The following is a 19460-nucleotide window of genomic DNA, read 5'->3' as shown; positions in this document are numbered from 1 at the left end:
GCTTCCAAATACGCTCCAGGGTGTAAGTCCCACTGCCACCGGTGCTCAGGACAAAGCACAGAGTGGGAGGGAAAGCTTTTCCTTGCTTCATCCTGCAGTTTACATGTGCCACCCTCAAAATCTGGTGCTGATCTTACGACACTGACTCCCGTCCTTCTTGTTTGGTACCCCTGTGCACGCTAATATTCAGGGATGCAGAAGAGGACAAGGAGGCTGAATCTAATCAGAAGTGGTTTATGTGCCCCCTCAGCCAAAACCAGCTGTAGTGTGGAGAGTCCAGAACCAAACCTGACCATACCCTGTATTCTATGGGCCTGAGCCCACCAGCTGAGGGCTTGGGACAGGGCAGTGCCTCCAGGCTGGACTTCCACCAATGCCTGCTACTGTGAGCAGTCACAACTTCCTGGAGAGGGAATTGTGTGCAGGGGCTGTACACGGCCCAAAAACCACTGAGACTCTTCCAAAATAAAGCAATACACAGCTCTTCCCTTAGCCTGATTCCAGCCCAGTGCTGCAAACACCTTCTGATTCATGTCAGGTTTGTACACATGGAGAATGCTGCTTGCAATGCACAAGTGGGGTTGACTGTTTCAGGGGCAATTTTCAGGAAGGGCTTGTTTGGGGTCTCTTTTCTATATGGGAAATTGAAAAGGAAGTATTTGACTTTGTCAGGTTAAGCATTAAAGAGCATTTGACATTACACCAATAACAATTTGGATGCTTTGCACCCCCATTACCTCTGACTGCAGCCAGGCTATTGGACCTCAGGCACCATCCATTGTGGCACAGCGTGAAGCCCAGCATCATAGGGACAGTGTCATCTGGGCTCACTTTTGAATCTAACTGATACACAACTGAATGCTGTGACACTTCCATGGAATGTTTTTTTCTTTTATATATTCTATTCCAGAAACACATCCCCAGTAGCAAAATCCTGGTCTTCTGGATGGGGAAGAAAGCAAACACTGGTGTAGGCAACTTTCTCTCAGGGATAGAAAGGCACAGAAATCCCAGTTTTCACATCCAGTTTGCCAGTGATTCTAGGATTTGTTTTTCCATGCATTCAATGTTTCCATCCACAGCATGGGTGTGGGATAACCCTTAATTGATTTGCTTTGAGATCATCACATCAAAGGTGCCCTTGAAGTACAGATCATTAGTGCTGTATTGGCAGTAAGCAGATGTTCGCATTAACTCGCAGGGCTACTGGAAGTGCTTTTGGTGGAAGCCGAAAGGCAGAAGCATTGGCTGGACTTTGCATTCATCACAAAAACTGAGCACAGGTCCAGTAAGAGGGCAGCTAAAGCTCGGAGGTGAATCACAGCCCATGGTTAGGTAACCTAGGGGCAAGGCCAACTGTATCCTTATACACCCGCATCACATGAAACAGGAAAATTGTTTTATGGTTCTGACATCCAAAACCACTTGGCTTTAGATGAATTCCACACAAGCCCCAAATTGAATCAAAATCTGAGGTAGGGATACAGAATTCATAGGCTGGGTAATGACAGATCTCTGCTCCCGGAGCTTTGATCCTATCCCAGTTAAAGCTGAAGGGAAAGGCTGATATAAATAGCATTAGTTAGGAAATAAGAACTCCAGCTAGGAGGATTTCGGAGCATGCAGCTTTAGTTGTGCTTGTGAATTCTGAGGCCAAGTCACTGATCTCAGTTAAGCAGGGTCATTGCTTGGATCCTGAATTCCCACATGAACAAGCATGTCAGACACTAGGCTGGTGCCTGTTCATACACAGAAATATGGGGATAAGAATGGCTACATCCATCTGCTTGCGTGTATGTGTCTCTAACCATTCTTTTCCTCTCCTCCCTCAGTTCTGTCTTGGACTAAAGTTGTTATCCCTCCAAACAACCTGTCAGGAACCAGTCTACTTCTAGGTAAAATTTCGGCTTGGATGATGAAAATGTCAGCATTTTCTAAACCCAAGAGAAAGAAAGATGCTTTAAAAAGGAATAAATAAATGAAGTTCTTTATTACTATGTGCACAGCAGCAGCTGCTAGAGCTCCCAAGCTTGCATGGAAATGGCAGGATGGAAAATGCAATGCACAGATTAATAAGGAGCTGTCCTGCACTGCAAACTAAGCAAAGCAAACAAGCCAAGGGAGAGAGTGGAGGGGGACATGAACTCACGCTCAACATCAGCCAACGGCTTTAGTATCTTGCTCATCCCAGACAAGGAGCTCTGTCACTCACCAAAGAAACTACAGAAGAAACCATCGCCTCCAAGCCTGATTAGCACCTCACAAAAGCAGAAGAGGCCTGTACAGAGCAGACACACCTTTTACATTGGAGGAGGAGAGCAGTGATGAGGGACCCCCACAAAGGTGAGTGGCAGCACAGGGACGTTGCAGGGTGTGCTCACCTTGTCCTGGCAGGTCATGGCTGCTCGCCGTCATCTGGGGAGGCCACCAGCTTGATCCGCTTTCAGCTCTTGTGGCTACGAGGAGCTGATGGGGCACTGCCTCTTGGCCAAGAGTTGGCCTTTGGAGTAAGGTTGCACATGGAGCCCAGCATCAGCTCCATTGCTTATCCCATGGACTTCCAAGCCATCCACTCCCATCTCCCCTCGGTGGCTCCTTCATTGACTGTGATCTGAGCTTTGGATCTGGAGTGAAACCTGGATTCTTGGAAAATTCCTCATTCTTCTGGATTCCAAGGAGGAAACCTCTGCAGGTCTGGGAGTCAATACTGGAAACTGGCCACTGTGAATATGCCCTAGAAATAGTTAGCAGCGCATACAGAACTGGAGTAAACAGAGGCAAGGCTTCTTAATTCAGCTCTGAGCTCTGTTTACCCCTTAGGGTACCCAGTAATGTTTCCTTCCAGGGGTAACTACTAGGAGATATCCACACATCTGCCTTGCTTGCAAGGATGTCAGGAGGAAAGCTCTCAACAAAGAGCAGTATCTCACATCACACCCTAAATGCAGGGAGCCTCAGGGCTTTGGCATACCTTTGTGAGGAGCAAATTCCTCAGCTGAGGGCTCTCTCTGTGCAGGAACACCCTATCCTCCAGCACCAACACACTTAATCCACAGCCCCATCAGCCAGAGCTTCCCACCACCCACAATTCCTGAGCGATGGTGTGAATTCTGTTTATACCCAGATACTCCACTGGCAACCAACTAATAGCTTCAGTACAGCCCAGTAGCCAAAGCAAGGAGCTGGATGCAAAGCGCCATTTGTGGCTGTCACAGTGACACATTTCCCAGTGCTGCAGCTCCCCATCACTCTCTCTGTATATATAAAGCAAAGAGGAAGAAAAGAAGGCATTGCATACTTAGCACATTTGTGAACCGCTTTGACACTTATCACTGAAAGCCTGGATGCACTTAGCATTTTCCTTGTCATAACTTAATATGGGATCTGCTGATATTTCCAGACACAAAATCCAAACACTGAATCTTTAGCTCAGTTTCGCAGTTCTGGTGTTTCATATTCCAGGTGTTCTTAGGGATTTCTTTGCTGCAATTTCAACTGAATAATCCCCCTTTTTCACCCTGGTTATCTTCAAGAGGCTTATCAGAACAATCCAGACTGGTTTTGTAAATTCCAGTTTATATTGATGGCCTAGTGTGAGGTGTCCCTGCCCATGGCAGGGGGTTGGAACTGGATGATCTTCAGGTCCTTTCCAACCCAAACCATTCCGTGATTCTATGATTCAGCTGGACACAATTTTTGGAAGGGGGGATTCCATTTTTATTCCATTTTTTCAGGTGTGTTCCAAAAAGGAAGCCAACCCCTGCCCTATTGTGTACAGTTGAAGGGGAAAAATAGGTATTTCTCTAAATGGATGTGTACCAAGACATGTGCTGCAGAACCAGGCTTATTTTGCCTAGCAGGAGGCTCTCTATTGTCTGAAAGAAACAGAAGGAAAGCCCTCCAAGCCCACCAAGAACAAAACCAGAACACTGGCTGTTCAGCTGCTAGGTGGACCTGATGCTGCGAAGACACTCATCAGTTCCACGCCTGTGTTACCAGAGAAGATACCCAAGAAACCCAGCTGGAAAAGCAAGGGGTGAATGTGAAATGCTCCTGCCCTGTCACACCAGCAAGAGCCCCTTCTCTGTTCTGAAGCCCCATGTGCAGCTTTGGGATGTAGCAGGCAGACTGGTCGGGTGACTCTCATTTGCTTTTCCCTGGCCCCACATGCCAGGTGCTGCCCCTCATAACCCTAATGTGTCCCCATGGTGCAGTGCCCCATCCTGCCTTCCTGCACGGCAGCACAAGCAGCTTCTGTGTTTCCATTATGATCAAGAGAAGAAAGATGAATTTATGGCCGCAGGTAAGGGTTAGAGGTTGGTGTCTGTGTCCTATTTCGGGCTATGCTGTTGGGCAAATTATTTAAGCTTTCCATACTTCCTTATCAAGAAACCTTACATTTGGAGGTGAGGAAATCATCGTACTTCCTTGGGTTAAATATCTGTTAATTCTTTGTGAGATGCAAAGGGATTAAAATCCCACACAAAGGCCTGCAGATGCTTTTCACTGGTTTCTATACCAAGAGGATCCCATTGAGATGCAAATACTGGGTCCTTCCCAATTAAACAAGGTGCTTGTTCCTGTACCTCGGATAACCTAAGCTAAAGGAAGTGGAACAGTCTCCATGGAAATAACCATCCTATTCAAAACTCTGTTAAAACTAATACCTTTCAGTGCACCTGGGAAGGAATTGTTGATGCAAAGCACCTGTGTAACATGAAGCCAGAGGGAAGTGCCTCTCCACAAGCACGTTTCTGTGCTGTCTTAAGGTCTCAGGAGTGATCAAGAAGAACCAGCATGGCCATAACCTGCTCTAAGTTGGGAGGGAGAGCTGGAGGACCCCAAGCACCAGAGGTGAAGGGAGCAGTCACAGCTATCATAGCTCTCTCAGTGGTAGAAGCTAATCCTGTTAAACGTGCTTCATCCCTGGACGTTCCTGCCTGCACAGGAACCCTGAGATAGGAAGGAAAAAAATCTGGTTTCTGTCTCCTGTCATTGAAGCTGTGTCAGAAAAACGGATTTGCCTGCGTGTTTATGTAGAACACAAAGCCAGTTCATGGATGTGGCCCTGCTGAGCCCATTTTAGCCCATTCAAAGAGTCCCGCCAACAAAATCACTTCAGGTTCAAACTACTCCTGGAAGAGCACGTGGGGCACTGACCGCAGCATCTCAAAGGGAAGTCACCACTGCTTTGCAAAACCTGTGCTCGCTGCTTCCAACCGATGTCCCACTTCAGCTGTAGAAAATTGCCATCTAAAGGTGCATATAGAACAAACAATGCACAGTTGTAGTTTATTTAATGAAGGGGGCTAATTTCCCTCCATTGTCTGTTAAGGCATCACGCAGGTGTTCCGTTTCAGAGCGTATTACTAAGTGGTGCTCTAAGCCTAAAAGCTAATTTTTAACTTAATAATGTCAGTAATAATGACCTGCGATTACTGCCTTGTGAATCAGAACCTATGATACTTAAAATAATTAGCATCAAAGCCTAACTTTAGCTTGCTAAATTCATTATCAGCCATAAACCATCAGCCCTGAACTGAACTTTAAATCGAGTGTTGGCGTGGGCTCCCCCCACCTGGTAGAGGCAGTATTTTAATATCTTTAACCTGGAAATGGAGCTAAAGATTTGGTCACCAACCTTTTCTTAAAGGAAGACGCTGCGGTATTAGCACAAAATGTGGTTTGATTAATGACCACAAGCTGGTTTATGTGATCCCTGGGGTGTTTGGAGCACACGTTTCCCCAGCCTGGGGAATTGCTACCGGAATTACTACACTGATCCAAACCCATGGCCAGTGAAGCCCATTAACATCTTAGTGGTCATTTAGGTGTCCCGGCCCATGGCAGGGGGTTGGAACTAGAGATCTTAAGGTCCTTTCCAACCCAAACTATTCTGTGATTCTGTGATCCCTGGGGGCTTCAGAGGGTGACAGCAAACAACCTGGCTTAAGCAAAGCAAGCTTGGGTAAGTCTTGACACAGGAGGCTCCTCAATGGCTCTTCACCCCAAGAGGTTTTCCTTGTATATTTTATACCCCTTCTTGACAGTCAACCGTCTCACCAAGGCCAGATGAAGACTCAGCTGCCCTCTGTCTCTGGAAAGATGACTGTTTTTCACAAGGTGACTGGTCACTCCACCTGAGCTGGCAAATGAAGGCATAAGAATAGATGCTTGGAGCCCTGCTTTCACAGGAGCTGTTGTTATCTCAGATCACTAGCTCTTCTCTAATAGCTACAGGAGAAACATAAACCTTTCTCAAAACACAGTCAATAGCAATGAAGGAGAGATAAGGGCTTTGAAGTGTAGGTCTTCCTCTGGGGTAAAGAGGCAGGATCACAGGAGGTGCCTATGAGCAGCATTTTGGCCATGATGGGATGACTTGGAGGAGGTCAGGAGCCCTTGGCTCCCTTGTGAGTGTTCCCCAGGGACCCTTCACCTTGGCCATAACTGTCTCATTTTGTGGCTAACACATCTGTTGTTAATAGCTGCACATTTCATTTGATGCTCAGTATCTACCACCGCTATGGAGGGATTCAGAGGCCTTGCCCTACCCCTGACAATCAGATGCATCCATACCTGCTGAGAGCCAGAGAACAAACCAGAGGTGAAGGCTGCCCTAAAGTGGCAGGAATCACTTATCCTGCATGTGTGCCATGGAGCAGAACAACCAGAACACCAGTCCCTGAGTAAAGTATTTCATGTGTCACTAACACATAGGATAGCTTTTGTAGTTGTTATTAACATCTCAAGTCCAAGCTGAGATGCGAAGCTCAGTCTGCACTGGAACCTTCTCCAGGTGCTCAGATTTCCTGATGTAGATCAGCCTGACAAAACAACAACAACAACAAAGGCCTGAAAACATGCTGCTGATTTGGAGAATTCCCTCCTCACATCCAGGAAAGCTCAGAGGATGCGGAGCTGTTAGTACCTTCTCACCAGCTTTACCACCCACAGAATGAATAGCAAAACCCAGTCGGCTTTGGGGTATAAACCAAAGTAGAAACAGGGAAGGGAAACCTACCAAGTACCCACAAAGAGTGTGGCTAAAGAACTGTGATGCTTCTGGATATTTGACTTGATATTCTCCCACAGAAAATCAGAGGGAGGCCAAAGACTAAACATCAAATTGCTTTTAAAAATGCTACTTTAGGCCTTTTAGCCGATTTTGGAGATTTTTAACATTTTGTCTGAATGCAATTAAAGAAATACCCTCAGTCCCAATCATATTGGAAGTCAGATGTCCTAAATGTCCTCCACATTATCACAGCCCAATGTGAATGAGTCAAGGGTCTCTAAGACCAGTTGTAGTCAGTGCATAGAATGGTTTGGGTTGAAAGGGACCTTAAAACTCATCCAGTTCCAACCCCTGCCACATGGGAGTTTTTCCTTAAGGAAAAAGATCTCCTGGACTGAGAAAGTTAGAAAATACATTTGGTGACTTAATAAAGACCCTGTAGATCATTCCCAGCTTTGTTAGGGCACAGCATTGCTGCAGGAGGCTCTGGCTGTGCTGTAAAAGGCTCTCTAAGCTCACTTGTGGTCATGAAAGATCCCAGAGGAGGTTTTATATGATTACGAGCATCTCAGTCAATAGTCACCCTGGACTATTAGAACTTTATTTTGTTTCTATTATTAATTACATTCTTCACTATCCTTTAACTGTGCTGGGAGAGGGGTTTTGCAACCTCATAAAAACCCTACAATAAAAATAAAGCCCTCTGCTGTTATTCAAACAAAGTAAAGTGGCTCTGATGAGTTTTCATCTATTTCCTCTTTCCTTACAGTTTGGGGCTTTTTCAATAGTTTATACTCTTTTGCCAGCAAGAAGAAAGCGCCTGGGGTGGGGAGGGAGGAATGAGAGTCACTCTTTAACCTTGTTTTAACAGAATATGAAAACACTTTTGTGGAGATGGGGCAGAAAGCTGTCTGCTTTCCCAGTTTTGTTATTTTCCTGCAGCTTCACACTTAGCTAAGAAGGTCCTTCATTAAACCCTGCTGCTTGTCTCCAAGGCTGAGAAGTAACACGGACACCACGCGGGCTGACAGGGCCAGCATAACTCACTGATAGCCCTGTATCGCTGAAGAGCTGCAGTGCTGCTTTATGGGCAGCAGCTGCTAGACAGGCACTTCTCTGCTGGCCCAAATCTTCCTTGGTGTTACAGGACTGACTGTGGAAGCTGAAATCTGTGCCTGCATCTGGGCTTTGTCCTCACATCTGGGCCGATGTGAGATGAAAGATTCTGCTAAGTTTGATGCCATGGTGAACCTGAAAATGAGACAAAGGCTGGTGACAACCTTTGTATGGTCCTGTCCTTTCTGTTTTTGAATACTGAATCATAGAATCACAGAATGGTTTGGGTTGGAAAGGACCTTAAGATCATCCAGTTCCAACCCCCCTGCCATGGGCAGGGACACCTCACACTAAACCATGTCACCCAAGGCTCTGTCCAACCTGGCCTTGAACACTGCCAGGGATGGAGCATTCACAACCTCCCTGGGCAGCCCATTCCAGTGCCTCACCACCCTTACAGTAAAGAACTTCTTTCTTATATCCAATCTAAACTTCCCCTGTTTCAGTTTGAACCCGTTACCCCTTGTCCTGTCACTACAGTCCCTAATGAAGAGTCCCTCCCCAGCACCACTGTAGGCCCCCTTCAGGTACTGGCAATTAAGTTACTGTAGGCATTTGGTCTGATTTGCTCAAGTTCAATTTGTTCATCAGTTTAGACCAATGGACAAACCCACTGGCAATGTCCAGGGCTTTCAGCTCGAACCTCCTGTAACAGATCGGACTGCTCCAAGGTTTCCTTCCCTCCAGACCTACCTTCTGCAAAGCCTCTTGGGCAGGCAGGTCCTCCACCTTCCTCACTCCCAGGTGGAGTTCAGAGCACTTCACCTGCCCTTACAAGTCAGCAGCAGTAACTCTGCAGCTCCCTGCAGGGCTCCAAAACCTCCTGCGAGGGTGGAGCAGGAACAGACTCTGCAGTTCCCCTGCCAGCTATCGGGAGAGAGGTGCAGCACAGTGAATGATGGGGTCAGGCAGCCGCGCACGGGGAGGGAGAGTGGATGCTCAGAGGAAGACAGGGGAAAGGAAGGGGAGAGGAGGGAAAGGAAAGAATAGAAAGACACAAAGAGAAAAACTGGGGTGGGAAATGGAAAGTCTTGCCTAATGACTGGAGCGTGGTGCAGGGTTTCACAGGGATGGGGCATGCAGAAGAGGAGTAAATATGCTATGAAAACAGCATGAGAGCTGCATTACAGATGAGAATAAAGACAGGGTCTCCAGTTCACCTGCAAGGAGGAAGGTGCATAGGCACTGCGGTAGCCTATGTGAAAGAATAAACCTGGCTCTGAAGTATTTGGCATTGACTCTTCTCTGTCTCCACAAGTGGATTTCCAGTCTTCCTATAGAAATCTTTGCATCCTCTACACACAAAGCCACACCATGAGTTACATGCAGGACTCCTTGACAGTCACACCATTTATAATCTCATTCCTTTTCCTCCCAGCAGTGTGAGGTAACCAAAATGTGACTTACTGCAACTTCAGAGGAATTTACTCAGCATGAAATGAAAATCATTCAGCAGAAATACAAGTTTCCATGGCTGAGAGGAACTGCCCACGGAGACCACTTTGTGCAGGGTTTTGTTTTCTGGGCACCAGGAGAAATGGGCTGGGGTCTGTGGAGGAGAAATTGCTCTCTGTAAGTGTTAATGTCTCATTGTTAATCTTCATCTTCCAACTCATCTCTGGGTAGCAGTCTGTGGGAGAAACTGAAACACGGGGCAAAGCCTCATGTGTAAGTAAATAACATCAACAACTGAGGCTTTCGTATGATATCTGGCATTGGCCGGCAATGAAGGATTTCACTGCAGCCACAAACCTGTTGTTCCACCTCCCTTGTATGCACAAATACACACACAGACTTCAGTGGCTGACTTTCACAGGTCAGCCCGTGCTTTCCCCCCATCACCTGTGTCCTGCAACATCGCTGCGTGGCTTTTGAGTCTAACCCCAGTGCGTGGTGGCTCTCAGCTGCTGTTTGAAGGAGGAGGAGGAGGACCAGGCTGCAGCTCTCTGGGCTACACCTCCCTCCCAAGACTGCCTTAAAGCACTTTGGCACCCTCCTCATTTAACCCACCAGCACTAGATGGACCTTCACAATGCCTGGAGCACAGGTCCTCGGGAAGTGTGAGCTGCTGCCACCTTGCTGAAGAGCTACCTTGATGGCTCTGTGCCACAGCCCTGGTGCAAAGGAGTCTTCGTGAATCCTTTCAGGTGCATTGTTAATTCTCAAGGGAACCTGTCGATAGCTTTCCATTGCACAACACAGCCAACCTTCGGACCAAAACTGAACCAGAGGTGTTCAATCAGAGCCGTCCCCTCCAGTTCCCACGTCAAGGAGCTGAGCCAGATCTACATCTGAACTCTGCAGCTTGGGCCCGTTCTTAGCTCTGATGCTCGGCAAGCTGAAGGGACTTGGGAGGTTTCTCCATCTTGCTTATAAGCATCCATCAAAACAACTGTAAATGAGTTATGCTTCAAGTATGCAAGAACTTGCTTCTCCATGCCAGAAAACGATTAGTGTTCTCAGGCTTCCAGCAATGCAAAGCAGAGTCTGAAATGTCCTGATGAGAGATAGATGCATTTCCTCTTAGACAATTAATATTAGGGGTGGGTTTTATTGCTATTCTTTTTTATGTTGTTAACATCCTGCCCTCTTTCCTGGTTCCTCCCAGAGCGCTACAATGCAATTTGCAAAACTCCCCTTTGTGAGATGTAAACATTTACTAAACACTGTCTTTCCACTTTGTATTATGACAAAAGAATAGAAGTCAAGATGTTAAATGTATTTCTGTATTTGCATCTGAAAGCCCCAGGCCTTCCTGAACATACTTGTAGATAACCTCCATTGTTTCCAGCACATTACCTTTTCTGTAGATCATCATCTCCATGAAAATCCAAAGGCGAGGTCTTTGCCGAAACACTGAACAGGACCCACTTATTACCCAGTGCCTTACAAATGTATTAATGCCACATGATGATCATCCCTGTTGTTCCACCTCATTATTTAATACTGAGGCATACCCAGCCTGGCTCACAAACTCACCGCTGGGCATCTGAAAATGAGTGGCTTATTCTCCAGCGCAATTACAGCTAAACCAGAGATTGGCAGCAAAGCCTTTGGGTGGTTTAGAGTGATCCAGCTGCCTTTGTGGGGTGGCCAGGCTGCATCAGCTCTTAAGGGGCTGCAGAACAAACTCGCCCACTGCCCAAGCAGCCTGGGAGGGCAGCAAGAGCTGGCGAACCCCGAGTCTTGCATACAAACCACCAGCAAGCTGAAAACTCTCCTGAGTTTTCTCTGGAGCCAGAAACGCCTGGAAACACTTCAATCACCTCCCTCACGTCTCCACTAGATAGAAGAAATCCAGTGGCTTCATCAACTCTGCCTTTGCCAAAAGCCTTCCCAATGGAAACAAGACCTTAAACCTAGTTTTGACGAAGTGCGGAGTACCCAAAGCTGCCTTTCCAGGCCTTCTTGCTGAACACCTCGCTGTGGCTCCAAGCAGACCATGGCCCCTTGAGCAGCAGAAAGCAGCAGACCCACACTGGTCTTCGGTCTTCTTTTCTCTCCTTTTCTGTTTGCTTCTCTCTCTGATTGCTATAAACACGGTCCTATATTCCACAGCTCGTGAGAGATGGCATTACAGTCATTGATGCTGTAACCTGCTCCAAGGGCTTAAAATAAAACTAGCTTTCAGAATTGCATTTCATATCATAAGCACACGCTTTCTTTTTCCCTTTCTTCCCCATTATTTTGTGCATGTGTGTACACATGCATTTTCAGTGTGAGGTGTCCCTGCCCATGGCAGGGGGGTTGGAACTAGATGATCTTAAGGTCCTTTCCAACCTAAACTATTCCATTCCATGATCTGTTCACGAGTAAAGAGCATACTTTACCCCATTACACACATACACATTCTTCAAGCAGAATTAGTTGGAAAATCTCCAGTTAAAATTCCTACTAAATAAGTAAACATCACTCAAAGAAGAACCTCTTGGTGTCACTTGGTGCTTTTCTTCATACAATATGAAAATCCAAGACAGGGGGATGCGAGAAGAGATGCTCAAACTGAGTCCCTAATACAGGTGTGACTTTGGGATATGAATTTCCAAACCTGATTGGGACTGCTTTTCTTCTGGAGCGATAGGAGCAGTTTCAGAGCAAACCTGCTCAAACCTTTTGACAATCACAACCGCAGGGACCATCTCCATGAAACCTTTTGGAGGGAGGTGGGGCTGTTTGTTTTCAATAGCCTGTTAACCTCCTCTGCTGCTGCAGACCAAGCCTTGGGGCCAATCCTGCAAACACCTCTGGTATTGTTCAGAGCAGCCCTCTTGCACCTGCCAGGAAATGTGTAAGATCAGAGGGGCAGATCCACCTCCTGCAACCTCTTTGCCTTCCTGGAAACTCCCCCAGAAGAGCTGGCTGGGGAGGATTAGGCTCTTGCTTTGGACGCTGATTATGTGATCTCTGTTTCTTTCAGTCTTGCCAGCCAGGGCTTACCTCCAGATGAGTATTTCAGCACGTGCTTAACCTTAAGCAATGAGATACTCGTGCTTATAGTTAAGTATAGGCTTAAAAATGTTGTTGGAAGCAAATCACAAGCACATTCTTACATATTTCTCTGGGCTGGGCCTAACCACAGTTCTCCTGTTAAAACAGTTGGGTTTTTTTTTCCTCCGAACACTTATCCCATCACTGTAATTTCCCTCTTCAACATCTCTCTCCAACTGCTTCATTCCAGTGAAACCAAGGGGAAATGACATTTTCTTCTATGGCAAGTAAATCATAATTGACAAGGAACCATTAGATTATGCACGAACTTGCAGGAAGAGGGAATATCTTTTACTTGGATCAACTAACCCAAGCTAACTGTACAGATGGGTCTGTCCCATATCTGGCTCTCCCTAAATAAAGCATTGCCTCTCGTGTAACTTGTATTCTCACAGTGCTGCATTACTCCAATACACACACTTGTGCTTTGCTGAGGTTTTATGGGGCTGGGGGGGGGAAGCTGCCTGCTCTGTTAAGCATCTAGGAACACAGAAGGAATGCAGTGTATAGCTCCTGCTGCGTAAGGCTGCCTAGCAGGGAGTTAATATCATTGCACATGAGCCATTTCACCTACAGCAAGAAGTGAAAGCATGCGACTACACCCAACAAATGATCACAGAGCACCCTGCAGGGAATTTGCTTCCATTTCAAAGGGAGAGATCAAAACCCACAAAGAGGGGAAAGAAGGGAGGGGGGGGAAAGAAGGAAAGAAAAGAAAGAAGGAAAGATGCTCCCAGCCTGTGCATGAGATCAATGTTGGGCCCAACCTCAGAAGTTTTCTGAGAGGAAGGGAGTGATACGGACAGAAGAATCACAGCGCACCTTCAGTGCCTTGTTATTTATGGGCTGAGGGTTTGATCCTACACACCAAAATAAATGGGAGGTTTGCCACCGGCTTCAATGGAAGCAGAAACAAGTCCCATCACCTTGAGGTTTATTGGCTGGCTGCAGAAGGTTCTAAAATGGATATAGAAATTAAGCAGGATAATTTGACAGTTTAATGGTGACGTGGTGGTTTCTTACATTAAAAGAGACACAAATTTATCCTTTGGGGTTTATGAGTCTTCTTTTTTTTTTTTCCTGCCTGTTGTTTTTATTTTAAAAGGAAAATTCTCATGTTTCAAGGGAAGAGTGATAAAAATGGGATATTCCTGTGCATAAGAGAAAAAGAACTTCAAGCTCAGTCCAGTCCTACATCCCTCACTCAAGGCTCAGTCGTTCCAAGCTGTTGGCATTAGCCACAGCAGCAAATTAGCCATCTTGTAAGTGCTCCATCCTGTGCCAAGAGCAAAAGAGGACTGTCCTAATTTGAACTATGCCAAATAGGGCACCTGACCCTGAAAAATGACCTTAAAGAGCTGAAAAAACACCCACCATAAATAAGAAATATTGCTGTAATCACATCCTGTGTTCGGCACCCATCATCTGGTCCAAACAGTGAGGAACCTGCCCTGGGTGGCAGAACCAGGCTCAGGACTCCCTATAACTCCTTGAGCAATCCAGACCCAAGCTCATGTGGAAATGCCTGAGTAAATGCGTTACCAACCCCTTGGTCATCTTGGTCAGGTAGTCATTAATTAATTCATTAATCCACTCACTGAAAGCAGTTAATGAGCTGCAATGAGCTGGTCTGCACTCTGTTGCAGGTTGGGCTCAAAAGCCTTGTGGTTAATATTAAAAGTGAGGATAATGATCACATTTCCATCAATATGAAGCTTAATAAAATTATCTATCTTCAGTTGCTTTGGTTCATGTCCTTGTAAATCCAAAGTACCATGAGTGGCCTCTCCAAGCAGACCAGGACAGGACCCAGCCTCTGTTCAGGTCCTGCAGCTGCAATGCACAGGGAAAGGTGGATGGGGACAGAGCTGGTGAGCAACAGGAGAGACACAACACCATCAGCCACTTCAAGGTGGGCTATTCCAGACATCCTTGGAGCCCCTTTATTAAATGGGTCATTCACTGGTTCCCAACACAGTACTTGCATGAAGGTGCCTGGGCCCGCAGCTCTGTTCCCCTGCATCCCACAGGGACATCTCCCTGCATCCATCCTCACTGCTCAATCCTGGAAACAACGCTAATGGCCCATTAGCCTCTGAGGTGTGGGTGCAGCCCCTGGAGGGAAGGCAGATAGGAGAGAGGATGCAAAAGGGACAGGAGGAAACGTTTGAGGTTCACACAGGAATGAAAAATCTCTGGTTCTTCCTTCTCCCACTCAAAGCTCCCACCACCTAGGACTGTGCTGTTGCTTAGGAAAACACAGGAGAATCCTTGGGTTGGGCAACACCAACAAAAATCTTTACATTTAACTGTGAAAAAGACAGTTTAAACAAAACTACTTGAACCTGTGCCACGTTCTGCGATGAGCATTTGTCTATTGCCAGTTCAGGGAGGAGGGAAGAGGAAGAACAGCAAAAGCATTTCAAATCAACCTGAAAGGCTTTGGGGTTCCCCCCCCCCCCCGAGATCTTTCCACTTTGGTCAGCGCACAGAGAAACTCCCTCCCACATCCCTGCTGCTTCCAGCCCCACTTCCACTGAGGTTTTCCTAAGGCCAAATAGCTGGAGCAGACAGCGGGGATGGAGCTGCCCTTCATGGACCATGCGGACACCGTGTCCAGCCCCTGAATCCCCTTGCCAGAGACCTGGATTGCTTGGGAATGGAGCTACAACCGGTGGCTGCTCCAGAGACAAGCCTCTGCTGCTAGAAGTATAATCTCCAATTTATACAAAGCTTTGAAAGGCATCCAACGGTCTAATTGGGAGGCCCTTAAATTAAAGTGGGGATGGGATTTGGAATCCACTTTAGAGCCTGCGGTTTGGAGGGAAGCACAGGGATCCATTTCGTCTGTGTTGATATCAAGGGAGCCCAATATAAATGTTTTCTGGCACTTTTTATTCCTCCAGCCCTGGGGTTTACATGGGGTTGGCTTTTTTGTTCAGGTTTTTTCTCTTTCTTTCTCTCTCTGTTGCTGTTTTCTTGCACTCTGAAGCCTCTTCCAAGTGTAATTTCAGGAGAGGCATGTTATCGCAGTGTCTGGGGGGTTTTGCTCTCAGGTCTGCCTGCCCCATGCCTGCCACCTCAATGGTGACACCCTCCCTAACTGAACTCAGGCTGACGTGGGACATTGGCCATACGTATGGGAAGCAAAACTGTGCTTCTGGCCAAAGCCCAGCCGCCAGCTCTGAGATGCCAAACTGATGCCATCTGGGGCAGGGGATGTGCTGCAGGGGTGGAGGGAGAGGGGAGATGTGCCCATCACAGCTCTATGCTCTCGGTTACATCTCTCTCCCCTCAAGCCTCAACAGTGCATTTTCACAGCTCTGAGGTTAAAAGCATGCCATGGCCTCAGGGATATAGCTCTGGGATGCCTTTGGGATTGGGATTGGCCCGAGGGCAGCAGGAAAGCTCTGCTGCCCTTAAGCAGCAGCTTTGCAGCTGAGGCAGCTGCTGGGGGCAGGAGGTGATGCTCCCTTGCACATCTGCTTTTAATTGGACTCTGCTGCAATACTGCAGCCAGTTTGCATCGTTCCTAAGTTGGCTTCCTGACAAGGATCCCGTGGTTGGCTGCACCTGAGTGCTGGTTGCAGCCCTTGTGTCCCAGCACTCTTCACTCCCAGCACCGGACAGGATTTTCTATCCTATAGCCAAAGGAATACATTTATTTCATCGAACTGTAGAACAGTTTTGGGTTGAACCTGCGAAGCTGATCTGGTTACAACCCCCCTGCCAAGAGCAGGGACATCTTCAACTAGATCAGGTTGTTCAGAACCGCATCCAGCCTGGCCCTGGATGTCTCCAAGGATGGGGCATCCACCACCTTTCGTGGGAACCAGAAGCCAAAGGGAACACATATTTCCAACTTGGCCCATTATCATGGGTGGCAAACACCTAAAGGTGAGACGCTATGAGGAAAAACCTCACCATTCCAATACGATTTTTCCTTGTAGATGCACTAAGCTATAATATAACAGGGAGAGGATGGCTCCACATGGTCTTCTCCACAAGCCCCCTCCTCAGTCTCCATACCACAGCCAGGCTGCAGTGAAGTCGGGCTGATTTACAGCCCTTAAGAGCTGACCTCTGCATATGGAGAGTGCTGATAGGTGTCAGCAGCTGCTAACTGTGGCCATTTCTCCTTCTAATGAAGTATTCAGCGAGTGACCAGAAGGGACTGGATTTGAGGGAGTGGGAGCTCTCTCAGCCTTGTGTGTTTCCTGCCAGAACAAGGCTTCATTTCTCCTTGCCACTCGAAGGGGTTCATGCTCACAAAAGCCCTGCAACAACAACAACCCCGTGCGTGCGCAGGAAATTCCCTTCACGTCTCGGTGACACGAGGAGGAGGAGCGGGGAGCACACAATGCATGGAAAAATATAAACACGAGAAGTGACCTCATCCGTGCCAGCGTTCCCACTGATTATAGAGGTTCATGGCCAGCACTGCTCCCGTGGCCTTATTTTCGCTCTCCCCTCCGGTCCGCTGCGTGCTCCCATCAAAAACAGGATAATGTCATTAAATAAGACTTGGCCTCATGTCATGTGCTTTCCCTCCGACTCCTAAACCTCCTTCCCTGGCCAAGCACCGCAGTCACTCCCATTCTCCCGGAGCTGGGAGGGCAGGTTAGCTTTGGCCCTGTCCCCACAGGGAGCAAGTGTGCTGCTCCGGTAGAGATTCCCTGGTGGGAAACGCACATGTATGGAAATAAGGGACAGGCTTGAGGCTTAAGTCCTGGCATGAGACGCAGAAAAACTCGCCCTTACCTCCCAGCTCTCCCTCGGTGACATCTGGCTAATCCTGGGAGCACACGGATTACCTTCATCTCCAAGCAGCAGCAGAGCAGAACGTTCCTGCTGCTCCTCACCCCTCCAGAAAAGCAGGCTGGGATTCTCCGTCCCCCTTTCCTGTGAGCAACACAGAGCTGTGGATTCATCAGGGACTGCAGTGACAGCACAAGGGGTGATGGGTTCAAACTGAAACAGGGGAAGTTTAGATTGGATGTAAGGAAGAAGTTCTTTCCTGTGAGGGTGGTGAGGCACTGGAATGGGTTGCCCAGGGAGGCTGTGAATGCTCCATCTTTGGCAGTGTTCAAGGCCAGGTTGGACAGAGCCTTGGGTGAGATGGTTTAGTGTGAGGTGTCCCTGCCCATGGCAGGGGTGTTGGAACTAGGTGATCTTAAGGTCCTTTCCAACCCAAACCATCCTGTGATTCTATGATCACTGAGGATGACCCACCTTAGCACTAGGCCTGCTCTTTCCAGCCAGCAAGGCACAAATCCAGTGACATCCTAAGCATGTTTTCCATGAAGCTGGGACGTTTCGTGAGTGTCTGTGTGCGGGATCAGCTCCAGAAAGACAATTCCCACAGAAAGGAAATTACTCAGGATTTTTTCTTTCATTTTAAGGGGGAAGGGGGAAATATGAACCCTTTCCACAGGATTTGCTTCCTTGTGAAATACGTAAATAAAGAGCTGCTCTTATGACACTTGAGTACCTGCTGCTTTACCCGCCCCTGGGGTCACAATAAGCATTGGGGATGCTGAGTCGCAGGGCTTCAGGCCCTGGAGCACAGCACAGAACAGGAGGATGTGGGATCCCCACTCCCATGAGGTTTTGGGCTCCTGCCCTGGGGCAGCACAGTTGGAAGCCGTAAGATCCCCAGCTCCCAACGCTGTGCGCATCAGCTGTGTTGAAGCTATGCAGTAGCCTCAGTACCTGTAAAAGAAATGCCCCAAAGGTTACCCTGAAACCAAAGCCTTGAGGGGACCTGGTTCTTCAGCTGAGACACTTGGCTCTGGAGAACCACTGCAGGTTGGCCAACGACCTCCACATCACCCAACAACTCATCCCAGGGCCATCCCTGCCTGCTGGGTAGTGCTCAGTGGCCGTGTTCCTCCACCACCACCCAGCAAAGCAGGGCAGCAGTGCCCTGTCCTCCCAGGACAAGGTGTCTGTCACTTGGTTAGTTACCTCCTGCTCCTCTGCCAGTCCCCTCCTTCATTAAATTAACACCTCGTTAGAGAATGGGAGCTGCTTTGTTCCTACAAATGGTGCTGGAGGGTGTTTACTTTCCTAATGAATATCCTATGCAGAATGGAAATCTGTCCCTGGCAGTCCTTAACAAGTGCTTCATTAAGCTGTTTGAAAAATGCTCCTTTCTGTTCTCCTTTGAACAGGTTATGCTTTGCTCTCCTAAGCTAACTTTTGGCTGCCTCCCCATACCTGAGAGGATGGGTGGAGAGGTGGCCATCTGCTCCCAGAGCAAGCAGTGCTTTTAATTCCCAGCAACAGGAAATGGGCTGATAGACAGTGCAGTCTCTCTACCAGGTAAATCAGCATCCCCTCTGCTGACAGGGGCAATCTGGCAGCGCCCAGTGCAGTGCAATGGAGAGAGCAGCCTTCATCCGCAAGTGGTGCTATGAGGTTCATGCTCTTACGGTACTACCATGTACTTAAAGTATCAGTACTTTGCGATATTACCGTGAAACTAAGGAATTCAAGAGCAAAGTGGAAGGTCAAAAGAGAGGTGTGATGGATGTAGGGGTCAGAAGATTGAAGTAATGTGACTTCTGATTGGAATTAGGCATTGACTTCAAAAAAAGCCTGGATGTGCCAGCAGGGTAAAACTCTTAACAGCAAACACTTTAACGCTTGTTTCTCTGTTAGTAAGAACTAAAGTTGCTTGTAATGCTGTTGAATAGAGCTTGGTTTAAAAACTGTTTATGAAAGTCAGGGGATAAAGAGTGTTTGGTGATGCTTCTCCCCCAGTCAGTAGATGGAAATAGGTACCACACATGTGCCTTTCACCCCAAACCGAAGGAAAGCTCACAGAAGGACTGAA

The sequence above is a fragment of the Pezoporus occidentalis genome, unplaced genomic scaffold (genome assembly GCF_034315485.1).
Source record: "Pezoporus occidentalis ecotype Australia unplaced genomic scaffold, CSIRO_AGI_Poc_V1 ctg10, whole genome shotgun sequence".
Taxonomy (NCBI): domain Eukaryota; kingdom Metazoa; phylum Chordata; class Aves; order Psittaciformes; family Psittacidae; genus Pezoporus; species Pezoporus occidentalis.
This window is presented reverse-complemented; position numbering follows the sequence as displayed.